Source organism: Nicotiana sylvestris, chromosome 7 (genome assembly GCF_000393655.2).
Source record: "Nicotiana sylvestris chromosome 7, ASM39365v2, whole genome shotgun sequence".
NCBI classification, from domain to species: domain Eukaryota; kingdom Viridiplantae; phylum Streptophyta; class Magnoliopsida; order Solanales; family Solanaceae; genus Nicotiana; species Nicotiana sylvestris.
In genome coordinates this window covers 25507423-25521884 of record NC_091063.1, presented here as the reverse complement: position 1 = coordinate 25521884, position 14462 = coordinate 25507423, and positions in this window count along the sequence as shown.

Genomic DNA, 14462 nt, shown 5'->3' with positions numbered 1-14462 from the left:
TTCCTTGTCGTGCGAGATTTTTGATATCACAATTCTAAACTTCTGTCTTCTATTCTCTCACAAATGGTGAGGACATGTGCTACCAGAGACGATCAGGCACCCGGCCCCCTACTAGAGCCGTCAGAGGCTAGGGCAGGGGTAAAGGCCGAGGACGCGTACGCGGTGCAGTCAGAGCACATGCGCGAGCTCCCACCAAGGTTCTACGAGCAGTTCCAGCCGGAATCTAGGCACCTGATACGCCTACTGCTACTACTACTCCCGCGCTCTAGGAGACTCTTGTGCAGTTCATGAGCATGTACACCAATCTGGCTCAGGTAGGGTTGCTTCCCCTTGTTGCAGCCACATCTCAGGCTGGGGGAGAAGCACAGACTCCTGCTTCTTGCTCTTCTGATCAGCAAGTGCATGTTGATCAGGTCCCAGAGATTATACCTGTACAACCTTCAGTCCCAAATCAGCCCGAGGACAGGGCAGCGGTTTCCAAGGATGAGCAACTGAGGCTTGAGAGGTTCAAAACGTACAAGCCTCCTGTATTCTGTGGTCTAGCATCAGATGATGCTCTGGGATTTCTAGATGAGTGCTACCGTATTCTCCGTACCATGGGTATATCAGGTCGAGCGGGGTTTCCTTTACTACCTTCCAGCTTCGAGGATCCGCCTATGAGTGGTGGTGCACCAATGAGTTAGACAGTCCAGATGAGGCTGCTTCCCTGACTTGGACTATGTTTTCAAATATGTTCCTGAGAGAGTATGTTCCTTAGAGCCACAGGGACACATGGCGCATAGAGTTTGAGCATTTGCGCCAAGGTACTATGACTGTCTCGGAGTATGCTGTCCGTTACACTAGCTTGGCTAGACATGCCCCAACCTTGGTTTCTACTGTTCATGAGAGGGTTTGCTGATTTATTGGGGGCCTTATTCCCATCATCAGGTCTAGCATGGCTTGTGAGTTGGAGATGGATATTTCTTATTAGCAGGTGGTGAGCATTGCTAGGAGGATTGAGTGTATGCATGCTAGAGATATAGAGGAGAGGGAGGCCAAGAGGTCTCGAGAGTCAGGCCATTATTCTGGTGCCCGTGCCCTAGCTACATGTCATCATGGTAGGGGTTATATGAGTCGCCCTGTTCATTCAGCTCTTCCAGCAGCCAGTGGTATTTCAGCTCCTCCTAGGCCTTAGGAGCCTTATTATGCACCTCCAGTATCTAGTGTACCTCCTGTGCGGGGTGCTTTTAGTGGTCAGTCCAGCAGACTTGGCCCGAGCAGTCATAGCTGTCACGTCCTCCCAAAGCTTGTTTTGAGTGTGGTGACATATGCCATATGGTGAGGGATTGCACTAGACTTAGGATGGGTGCACCTCCACAGACTTCTCAGCCACAACGTGCCCCGCAGAGTTCTCAGGCTATGGTTACAGCTCTAGTTGCTACCTTACTGGCCCAGCTAGCTAGAGGTAGAGGTCGGGGAGGTAGAGGTCGCCCTCGAGGGGGAGGCCAAGCCAGATACGATGCCCTTCCTACCCATACCGAGGCTATTGCCTCTGATTCTGTCATTATATGTATTATATTGGTTTGTCATAGAGATGCATCGGTTCTATTCGATCCAGGCTCTACTTACTCTTATGTGTCTTCTTATTTTGCTCCATATTTGGGTGTATCTCGGGATTCTTTGAGTTCCCCTGTTTATGTTTCTACTCCAGTGGGAGATTCTCTTGTTGTGGACCGCATTTATCGGTCGTGTGTGGTTGTTCTTAGTGGTTTTGAGACCAGAGCCAATTTATTATTGCTCAATATGGTAGATTTTGATGTTATATTAGGCATGGACTGGTTGTCGCCCCATTATGCTATTCTTGATTGTCATGCCAAAACGTGATGCTGGCTATGCCAGGTATACCGTGAGTAGAGTGGAGGGTTACCTTAGATCATACTTCTAGTAGAGTTCTTTCATTCCTTAAGGCTCAGCGTATGGTTGAGAAGAGGTGTGACATGTATCTAGCTTATATGAGAGATGTCAGTATTGATACCCCTACAGTTGATTCAATCCTAGTAGTACAGGATTTTCCTGATGTGTTTCCAGCTGATCTTCTAGGCATGCAGCCCGATAGAGATATTGATTTTTTCATTTATTTGTTGCCGGGCACTCAGCCCATTTCTTTTCCTCCGTATAATATGGCCTATTCTAAGTTGAAGAAGTTGAAGGATCAATTGCAGGAATTGCTTAATAAGGGTTTCATTTGGCCCAGTGTATCACCTTGGTGTGCTCCGGTCTTGTTTGTGAAGAAAAAGGATGGTTCTATGTGTATGTGCATTGATTATCGCCAGTTGAACAAAGTTACAATGAAGAACCGATATCCTTTGCCTCGTATTGATGATTTGTTTGACCAGCTTCAGGGTGCACGAGTGTTTTCTAAGATCGACTTGCATTCAGGTTACCATCAGTTGAAGATTCGGGAGCAAGATATCCCGAAGACTACTTTCAGGACTCGATATGGTCATTACGAGTTCCTTGTTATGTTATTTGGGCTGACCAATGCCCCAACAGCCTTTATGCATTTAATGCACAATGTGTTTTGGCCATATCTTGACTCATTCATCATTATTTTTATTGATGATATTCTGGTGTATTCCCGGAGTCGAGAAGATCATGAGCAACACCTAAGGACTGTGCTTCAGACTTTGAGGGAAAAGAAGTTATATGCAAAGTTCTCAAAATGTGAATTTTGGTTGGATTCTGTGGCATTATTAGGCCACGTGGTATCGAGTGAAGGTATTTAGGTGGATCTGAATAAAGTGGAGCCAGTGCAAAGTTGGCCTAGACCATTCTCAGCTACAGAGATCCGCAATTTTCTTGGCTTGACGGGTTACTACCGTCGTTTTGTTGAGGGTTTTTTATCGATTGTAGCCCCTATGACTAGGCTGACCCAGAAGGGTACTCCATTCCAGTGGACGGAAGAGTGTTAGGCGAGCTTTTAGAAGTTCAAGAGAGCTTTGACTACAACCCCAGTTTTGATATTGCCTATAGGTTTGGGGTCTTATACTATCTATTGTGATGCCTCGAGGATTGACCTTGGAGCGATATTGATGCAGGACGGTAGGGTGATTTCCTACGCGTCCAGATATTTGAAGGTACATGAGAAGAATTATCCTATCTATGATCTCGAGTTAGCTGCTATTGTTCACGCCTTGAAGATCTGGCGTCATTATTTGTACGGTGTGCCTTGTGAGATTTATACTGATCACGGGAGTTTGCAACATCTGTTCAAGCAAAAGGATCTTAATTTGCGCTAGAGGAGGTGGTTAGAGCTGCTGAAGGACTATGATATCACAATTTTGTATCACCCAGGCAAGTTCAATATGGTGGCCGATGCTTTGAGTCGCCGGGTAGAGAGTTTGGGGAGTTTGACTTATTTACCAGCAGAGAAGAGGCCCATGGGGCTGGATGTTCAGGCCTTAGCCAACCAGTTTGTGAGATTGGATCTTTTGGAGCTCAGTCGGGTTCTAGCTTTCGTGGTTTCTCGGTCTTCCTTATTTGATCGTATCAAGGAGCATCAGTTTGATGACCCTCATTTGCTCATCCTTAAGGACAAGGTTCAGCACGGTGATGCCAGAGATGTGACTATTGGTAATGACGGAGTATTGAGGATGCTGGATCGGATATGTGTACCCAATATTGATGGGTTTCAGGAGTTGATTTTAGAGGAGGCCCACAGTTCGCGGTATTCCATTCATCCGGGTGCCGTGAAGATGTACCAGGATTTGAGGTAGCACTATTGGTGGATGCGGATGAAGAAATATATAGTTGAGTTTGTAGCTCGGTGCCTCAATTGTCAGCAGGTGAAGTATGAGCACTAGAGACGAGGTGGTTGCTTCAGCAGATAGAGATTCCGGAGTGGTAGTGGGAGCGGATCACCATAGACTTTATAGTTGGGCTCCCATGTACTTTGAGGAAGTTCGATGCCATTTGGGTGATTGTGGATCGGCTAACCAAGTCCGCGCATTTTATTCCTGTATGTACTACATATTCTTCGAAGAGTTTGGCGTAGATTTATATTGGGAGATTGTTCGTCTGCATGGTATTCCATTTTCCATCATTTTAGATAGAGGTACTCAGTTCACATCACGGTTCTGGAGGGCTGTACAACATGAGTTGGGTACTCGGGTGGAGTTGAGTACAACATTTCACCCTCAGACGGACGGACAATGTGAGTGCACTATTTAGATTCTTGAGGATATGCTCTGTGTGTGTGTGATTGAGTTTGGAGGTTCTTGGGATCAGTTTTTTCCATTGGCAGAGTTTTCCTACAACAACAACTATAAGTCCAGCATTCAGATGGCACCATATGAGGCTTTATATGGTAGGCGGTGTAGATCCCCGATGGGTTGGTTTAAGCTGGGTAAGGCTAGATTATTGGGCACATACTTGGTTCAGGATGCTTTGGAGAAGGTTAAGGTGATTTAGGATAGACTCCGTATAGCCCAGTCTAGACAGAAGTGTTACACGAAACGGAAGGTTCGTGATGTTTCCTATATGGTTGGAGAGCGGGTTTTGCTTTGGGTTTCGCCTATGAAGGGCGTTATGAGATTCGGGAAGAAAGGGAAGTTGAGTCCGAGGTTTATTGGTCCTTTTGAGATATTGCGGCATGTTGGGGGGGGGGGTTGATTATGAGCTTGCCTACCTCCCAGCTTGGCAGAAGTTCATCCGGTATTTTATGTTTCAATGCTCCGGAGGTATTATGGTGATTCGTCGCACGTGTTGGATTTCTGTTCGGTTCAGTTGGACAAGGATCTATCTTATGTTGAGAAGCCAGTGGAAATATTGGACATATAGGTTCGAAAGCTGAGGTCAAAGAACATTGCATCAGTAAAGGTTCAGTGGCGGGGTTATCCGGTCGAGGAGGCGACCTGGGAGACCGAGCAGGATATGCACAACCGTTACCCTCATCTTTTCACTACTTCAGGTATGTCTCTATGCTCGTTCGAGGACGAACGAATGTTTAAGTGTAGGAGGATGTAACGACCCAGCCAGTCATTTTAAGAATTAATGCCCCGATCCCCTATTAACTGCTTACCCCGTATTTGTTTATGCTATTTTGATTCGTCGGGATGTTTGGTTTTGAGTTTCGGAGTGTTTTGGGACACTTAGTCCCTAAATAAGAGCATAAGCTTTAGAATTTAAACCGTAGTCTGAGCAGTGTGAAGACAGCCTCAGAATAGAATTATGTTAGTTTCGTTAGATCCGTTGGGTGATTTTGGATTTAGGGGCGTGTTCGGATTGTGTTTTGGAGGTTCGTAGCTTATTTAGGCTTGAAATGCCAAAAGTTAAATTTTCGATGTTTTCGGTTCAATAGTGGGATTTTGATATCGTGGTCGAAATGGAATTCCGAAAGTTGGAGTAGCTCCGTAGTGTTGAATGTGACGTGCTTGCAAAATTTCAGGTCATTCGGGCGAAATTTGATAGACTTTTTGATCGAAAGCATAATTTGAGAGTTTTTGGAGTTCTTAGGCTTGAATCCGATGTTAAATTGGTGTTTTGATATTGTTTTGAGCGTTCCGAGGATTGAAACAAGTTTGAATGATGTTTTAGGATTGGTTGGCATGTTTGGTTGAGGTCCCGGGGGCCTTGGGTATGTTTCGGATGCTCAACAAGTCATTTTTGGAACTTAGAGAATTGCAGAAAAAAATTGCAGCAGTCAGTTCTGCTTTCCTTCTTCGCGTTCGCGAGTGGATCTCGCATTCGCGAAGAGGAGTTAGGGTTGGTGGAGGTTTAATGCTTCGCGTTTGTGAAGGTATTTTTGCGTTCGCGAAGCTGTGGGTCTTATACCTACGCATTCGCGAAATGGTCCCGCGTTCGCATAGGAAGAGGGAAGATGGTCATCGCGTTCGCGACTTGGACATCACGTTTGCAAAAGAGGAAGGCTGGCCAGTGGTATTTTGTGCATTGCGTTCGCGACAATGGTCTCGCGTTCACGAAAAAGAATGCGTCTGGGCAGAACTTAAATTTCAAAATCGAGGGTTTTGAGTTCATATCACAAAATTGAATTGGGAGCTCGGTAGGAGACGAATTTTGGAGAGATTTTTGGAGTGAGTTTGCGAGTAATGATTCTTAACTCCTTTTTGCTTATAACCCATTAATTTAAAAATGAATTCATCATTTAATTTTGGATTTGGGGTGAGAAATTGGGGAAAGATTTGGAAAAGTTCATAGACCCAATTTTTGAGTTTTGATTAGGGATATGACATTAGATTTGGATAATTTTGGTATGGTTGGACTTGTGAGTGAATGAGGGTTCAAAATACGTAACTTTTACCCGTTTATGAGATGTGGGCCCCGGGGGAATTTTGGTCATTTTACCTAATTTCGTGTATTAGCTTAGAATTTATTTGTGGAATCAGTTACTTGAAGTTATATTTATATTATGCAATTGAATTGAATAGATTTGGGCCATTTGGAGTCGAGTACTCGTGGCAAGAACGTGGGCTCGAGTTGATTTTGAGTCGGTTCGAGGTAAGTGGCTTGCCTAACCTTATGTGGGGGAAACTCCCCTTAGGATTTGGTATTATTGATATTTGAAATGACTTGTACGTGAGGTGACGAGTGCGTACTTGTGCTAATTATTGAAAATCCGATTTTCATTAAGTAGTTATAATTGTGTTTCTCTTTCCTGTTTATACTACTTGCAATTTATGCCTGTTGTTAGCTTAGGGAAGCATGCCTAATTGACTTAATTCTTTACTTGCTCAAACTACCTTATCTGGATCATGTGCAGCATGGTAGGCTAGAAGTACCTATTTTACCTTAGTATGGATTTGAATTGAATTGTGTATTCTTCGTGTTGTTGTTATGTGTTTACTTTGGGACTACAGGACGGTATCCCGGTAGATCCCCATGCATTTTTACTTTGGGACTACGAATTTGTATTCCGGTAGATCCCCCTGCATATTTACATTGGAACTATGGAACTGCACCCGGTAGATTCCCCATGTACTGGATATTTACATTTGGGACTACGGATTGGACTTTCGGTAGATCCCCGCGCATTATGAGTTGGACTACGGGACTGCACCCGAGAGATCCACTGGATATTTATATTTGGGGACTTCAGGACGATATTCTAGGAGATCCCCGGTTGTTATCTTCGTGTTGAGTTGTACTCCTTTCCGTGATTATTTTATCTTTGTTATCGTTGCTGTTGTTCTTTCTATTATGTGTTATTTCTTACTGTTGCTCTTAATTATTACTGTCTTATTATATACTATTATACCTTATATTTCATTTAATCTCAGTACGGCCCTGACGTTTTTCGTCACTACCCGACGGAGGTTAGGCTTGGCCCTTACTGAGTACCGTTGTGGTGTACTCATTCCCTTTCTGCGCATGTTTTTCATGTACAGATCCAGGTACTTCCACTTAGTCTTATCATCCTTGAGGCGAGGCGCTTTGTAGAGACTTCGAGGTATATCTGCCGCGTCCACAGACTGAGGAGTCCCTTTCTATTTTCTGTACTAGTATAGCCCTTCTATATTTTCCTTTTGATAGACATTCCTGGAGTTAGAGCTTTTTATGTATCTCTTAGATTGTGATTCATGGGGTTCCGGATTTTGGGAGTGTTAGGTTGAGATTCTTGTACTGTTATATGTCAGGTGGCATCTTAAACACTGTTTTATTTTGTTATTTCGGTTATTAATTATTTTCTTTCCGCAATTGTTTCTTTTTCCGCATCTGTTAGGCTTACCTAGTCATAGAGACTAGATGCCATCATGATAGTTCACGGAGGGTGAACTGGGGTTGTGACATTAAGCCAGATATGATTAAAGCAATCGTGCTAAATTCACGGAACCCGGGAATGCCTAACACCTTCTTCCGGGTTAACAAAATTCCTTACCCGATTTTCTGGTTTCGCAAACTTTTGAACAGAATTAAACTTCCTCGATTTGGGACTCTGAATAAATAAATAATCCCATTTCTATTATGTCACTTTAATTGGAGAAACTCCTTATATCCCTATCGGGTAAAAAAGAGGTGTGACAGTTAGAAAGTTGAAGTTTTGGAAGGTTGAGAAGTTTGACCGGGAGTTAACTTTATTGATATTAGGGTCAAATTTCAATTCCGGAAGTTGGAATAGGTCCGCCATGTCATTTATGAATTGTGTGTAAAATTGTAAGGTCAATTGGAGTTGTTTTGGTATGATTCGACATTAGTTTTTGAAGTGAGATGTTCATAGTTCAATAGGCTTGAATTGGGTTACGATTCGTTGAATAGATGTTATTTGATGTGATTTTCCACCTTGAGTAGGTCCGTTATGTATTTTGGAACTTGTTGGTATATTCAGAACGGCTCTCGGGGGCCCCGGGTGTGAATCGAATTGAAATCAGAATGATTTTGGGACTTAAGGGAATGCTGAACCTGCTGTATCTTGTGCAATAACACCTGCGCACTTTGGGCCGCATGTGCGGCACCGCAAAAGAGGCCCTCGAGCCATAGAAACGAAGGTGAGAATGGCCAGCTGGGATTGCAACTACGGTCAGTGGCGCGCAAAAGCGGATGCGTAGTAGTGACTGGCCTTCTTCAGATGATCTTAGGGGTCCGCCGATGCGAGTGTTCAAAGCTTTAGTTGGAACCGCACCTGCGAGGGATTTTTCCACAGGTGTGTTATTGTAGGTGCGACCCTATGCCCGCAAATGCGGAATCGCTGGGCAGAAAAAGGGATCTTCGAGGGTTTATTTTCATTTTAATCTTTTGGACCTGGAGAGCTCGGTTTGTGGTGATTTTTTGAGGTATTTTCACGGAAATCATCGGGGTAAGTGATTCTAACCTGGATTTGACTAGATTACGTGAATCAATTATTATTTTCATCATTTATTTAGTGATTTGAGTTGAAAATTTTGTAAAAAATTGTGAAAACTTCTTAGACTAAATTTTGGGTATTTGAAAGGCAATTTGAGCAATTCTTATATGGTTGGACTCAGTATCGAACGGATGTTCAAATTTTATAATTTTGGTCGAGTTTCGAGACGCGGGTTCAGGTTGACTTTTTGAGTTGACTTTTTGTTTCTCTTTAAAGATTGCAATTTTATTGTTTGGAACAACTTCCTATAATTTATATTTATGGTATGAAGTTGTTTTGCTAGATTCGAGCTGTTGGAAGTTGGATAATCGAGGGTAAGGCTTACTAGTGGATTGAATTAGCATGTTTTGAGGTAAGTGTTTTGCCTAACTATACCCTTAGGATTGGTGTTGTTTGTGTTAATTGTGATATGTGGAAGCCGTGCACGCAAGGTGAGGAGTGTGTGCACGAGATAAATGTAGTAATCAACCAATGCTAGCTATTTGGATTCCTTTCATGCCTTTTCTTGAGTTACCATAATATATTATTCATCATCATTAGTCTTACTTTATTTGCCTTACTTGTCATCATTAATACTTGTCTTACCTCTTACTTGTTAACTATTTTTACATGTTTAGATGAAGTTATTGTTTTCTCTGCTCCTTATTCATTATTTAACCGTTTAGTTCCTTACTAGAATTTGTTATTTCTTGGAATATCTTGTTGTTGAAATTGGTATTGAGTTATAAAGGTCTTGATTCACATTGAGGCAAAGTTTTAAAGTTGTGAAATACCATTCTTGTTGAGTTATTCACTTTCGGTTGCTATTGTTGAGACTCTTGTGTATATTGTGGTATTGAGACTTGGGCTATTTATTGTACAAACACTATTATTATTTGACTTCTTTGGCAAGTTGTGATTGTGGATACTGAGGTGCAGTTTGTGATACGTTGTGATATTGATATGAATACGGTAGTATAAGAATTGAGGTTGAAACGCATGCGGTGAAATAAGGTGGGCTTGATACGCGTATTGTTAGTAGGGGAACTACTTGAAGCAACGAGGTGCGATAAGGTGGGCTAAACCGCGGAAAGCTATATCGAGAAAAATGATTTTCAAAACTAAATGCAAGGCTTCCGTGTGATATAAGGAAATATTGTGAATTGTTTTGTGATATGAGACTACGAGGCGGTACCTCAGTAGTGATTCTTGTTGATACTTTTCTATTACATCACTTTTGTTTGGGTTGCTTTGTTTCCTTGGCTATCATTCCTTGTTTTATCCCGTCACGACCCAAATCTCCCACCGTCGGGACTATGATGGCGCCTAACATTGTACCCGCTAGGCAAGCCAACATTACAAATGTTTTTTTACCTTTTTCCTTTATCTTTTAACAATTTACAAGTTAACATAAGAAAATCAACAGAATAAATGCGGAAGAACAGAATTTAAAAGATTATCTTAATACAAATACGTATCCGTAATAAAACTCCACCCAGAACTGGTGTCACAATCTCATGGACGGTCTACGAACACTACAAACAGTGGTCTAAACAAGGAAATATACATCTGTTCGAAAATAGATAAACAAAAAATAAATATTATAGAAGGGGACGCCAAGTTCCGCGGACGCCTGCAGGACTACCTCGGTTCTCCAATGGACTGAAGGCAGCAACCTTGAACTACGGTCCGTATGGTCCAGTACCGGGATTTGCACAAAAAATGCAGAGTGCAGTATCAATACAACCGACCCCATGTACTGGTAAGTGTCGAACCTAACCTTGGCAAATTAGTGACGAGGCTAGGACACGACAAATATCATAAACCTATGCAGTTAATTAGTATAATAACAGATTAATAAGTAATAAGAACTAAGCAGAAATGTACGGGAAGGGGCAACATGCTATAGGGTTTCAACATAAAGAATTACAACAATAAAGGAATTTAAACAGTTAAAACACTTGAACCGATAAAAGAAAACGAACACAACAAATAGAAAATGCACGACATCACCCTTTGTGCTTTTACTCTCAATCCTCACCATGAAATCAAAAATAGAAATATGCACGGCTTCACCCTTTGTGCTTTATCACCCTTTCTCACCATATAAATTGTATAAACGGGCACGACATCACCCTTCATGCTTTATCTCTCTTCCTCACCATATGTATCAATATAAATGTAAACGTGCACGGCATCATCCTTCGTGCTTTATCATTCTTCCTCACCATATGCATAAGTATGAATGTGCACGATATCACCCTTCATGCTTTATCACTCTTTCCTCACCCAAACAGAAGAAACAATAAAATCTTGGAAAGGGAATCAACAATAGAAACAAATACATCCCGACAAGGGAATCAACTATAACCAATCTCATTCCAACAGTTAACTTCACAAAATAAATCTCAACTCGAGCCAATACTCAACAATGGTCAATTACCAAGAAATTATCATAACTCTTTTTCAACATGGGTAATCATCAATTTAAGCATTGACAGTACATAATAAGAGTCATAACAATCACAGTATAAGACTCACGGGCATGCTCAACACCAACATATAGATACTCATCGCCACACTTATACGTCGTACACAACACTAACACGTAGAAAATAGGATATAACACCTATTCTCTCAAGCTAAGGTTAGGCCAAACACTTACCTCAGATTCCACGACCAAACTCAAGCCTCAAATACCGCTTTCCCTTTAGATTTCGCCTCCAATTCTCTTGTATCTAGCTATAATTAACTTAACAAAATCAATAAGTTCTAAAGAATTCAACTCCATTGCTTAATTATAGGTTTTTTATCATTTTCTCCAAAAAGTCAAAAATTGACCACGGGCCCGCTTGGTCAAAACTCGAGATTCGAACCAAAATCCAATTACTCATTCACCCACGAGCCCAAATATGCAATTAGTTTCGGAATCTGACCCCAAATAGAGGTCTAAATCCCTGAATTTGTAAAATCCCCAATTCTCCTGAAATCCCTAATTTCTACCCTTAAAGAACAAGATTTAGGCCTAGAAATCTAATGGGTGTTATGGAAAATGTAAGAAATGAGTTTAAGAACACAAACCTATGATTTGGTGATGAAATCCCTCTTCAAAAATCGCCCAAGGTCGAGTTCTATGGAAAAAAATATGAAATTTTGGTTTAATCCCGTTTTGAGTTTTGTTATTAAAAGACTGGGCAGGCCTTTTTTGCGTTCGCGAAGGGCCTGCCGCGTTTGTGAAGAGCTGTCTTGCTCAAGCTTATGCGATCGTGAGTTCTTCCACGCATTCGCAATGGGTATGCCCCCCGACCTTCGCGTTCGCGGACCATTGTACGTGTTTGCATATAAGAAATGACTGATTCCCAGCCCACCTCCATTTTACTATACGTGTTCGCGTGACACTGGTCGCGTTCGCGAAGAGCAGCCCCCCAGTGCTCCGCTTCTCGACCATGGCTATGCGTTTGCGATGAACAAATCCAACCCCAGCCCTGAGTATACTTCGCGCCCGCGAAGCACAAAATGCCTGCACACCAGAAACAACAAGTTATACAAGATTTTCTAAGTGTAAATCACCCCGTAGCCTATCCGAAACTCACCCGAGCCCTCTGGGCTCCAAACCAAACATGCACACAAGTCTTAAATTCCGGGCATACGCCCAAGTCCTATTTTTTTCTACAGACCCTCCAAGACTGTGGAGGGTCTATACGATATCCCTAGTAGGTCTGCAGGAAATACTTTTGGAAACTCATGAACTACTGGCACATAATCCATAGAAGGAACCTCAACACTAGAATCATGAACATACTCCAAATAGGCCAGACACCCCTTATCGACCATACACTGAGCCTTCATATATGAGATAACCCTGTTGGTAAAATGACCAGGAGTCCCTCTCTACTCTAAACGAGGCAACCCCGACAATGCTAAGGTCATAATCTTGGCATGACAATCAAATATAGAATGATAAGGTGACTACTAATCCATCCCCAAAATGACATCGAAGTCTACGATATCGAGAAGTAGGAGATCTACACGGGTCTCAAGACCCCCAATAACAACCACGCATGAATGATAGATACGCTGGATGTAGACACAATCAAAGGATCACGAGGCATAACCAAATATGAAACAAAATAAGAAGACACATAAGAGTATGTAGACGCTGGATCAAACAGAACTGAAGCATCTCTACTACAAATGAAAACAATACCTGTAATAACTACATCAGAGGACTTAGCCTCAGGCTTAGCTGGAAAAACATAACATCGGGGTTGGGCCCCATCACCTTGAACTACATCCCTAGGATGACCTCCTACTGGCTGGCTTCCACCTCTAGTGGCCTGACCTCCACCTCTAACGGCCTGACCTACACCTCTAACATCTCGACCTCTACCTCTAGATGGCTGAGCGGGTGGTGGAACACTCGGTGCCGGAACTAAGGCACGAGAACCCTGATGCTAAGAGCTGCTCAAGGGAAAAATCTAGCAATGTACCTCGTATTGCCACAAGTATAACAAGACTTTGACCCTGAAACTGACCCTGACGGCCTGAGTAGCCACCCTGAAAACTCTAGAGTGGACATGACTAATAGGAGCTGGTGGTGCACTGTAAGGTTGCTGATCAGAATATTGCATATGAGAACCACGACCACCTTGAGCACAGTGAGAAGCCTAAAGTGCTGAATGAAATGGCATGGGAGGATGACCTCTACCAAAAGAATCCCTGCCTCTATATTAGGCTCCACTGGATCTTCTAGAATGACGAGTCCTCTTGTCAGACCCCTGACTGCTCCCCTGAGTTAGAACCATCTCAACTCGCTTGGCCACATTGGCACTGAGCGAGTCCTTCAATAAACCTCCTTACCCTCTCTCTCGGTGGGGAGTATTAGAAGAGCATGACGAGCCAAATTAATAAACTTCGTCTCGTACTAGGTGACAGTCATAGAACCCTGTTGAGGACGCTCGAACCGCCTGCGATACTCCTCTCTCTGAGTGACGGGAAGGAACTTCTCGAGAAATAGTAGTGAGAACTGGTCCAAAGTGAGAGCTGGTGACCCAGCTAGTCTGGCCAAACAATAATTTCTCCACCATTTCTTGGCGGAACCTGACAAACAAAAAGTAGCAAAGTCGACCCCATTGGTCTCCACTATCCCCATGTTCCGTAGAATCTCATGACAACTGTCCAAGTAGTGAAAAGCTTGGTGAACCTATCCAATATACAAAAAGCATATGAAGACATAGCTGATCCATCATCGATCTGAGCTGCAACACTTGGTGGGACTGCCCCAACTGGCTGAGATGGTGAAGTCTAAATATGGGGAGCCATCTGCTCTGGAGTGCGAAAAGTGGGAGTCTGTACTCCTCCACCAGCCTGAGAGACGGTTGGTGCTACAGGAAGTATACCTACCTGAGTGACACTCTCCATAAGGCCCACTAGACAGACCAGAACATCCTGGAGTACCGGAGATGCGATGAACTCCTCTGGGACCTAAGCTGGGCCCGTTGGGACTGTATGGGCTGGACCTCATCATCAAACTCTACTTGAGGTTCCGCCGATGGTGCTGCTGCTCTAGGCTGAGCTCTGCCCTTGCCTCTGCCTCTAGCACAACATTGGCCTTGTCTTCTGCCCCTCGTAGGAGCTGCCGTTGGGG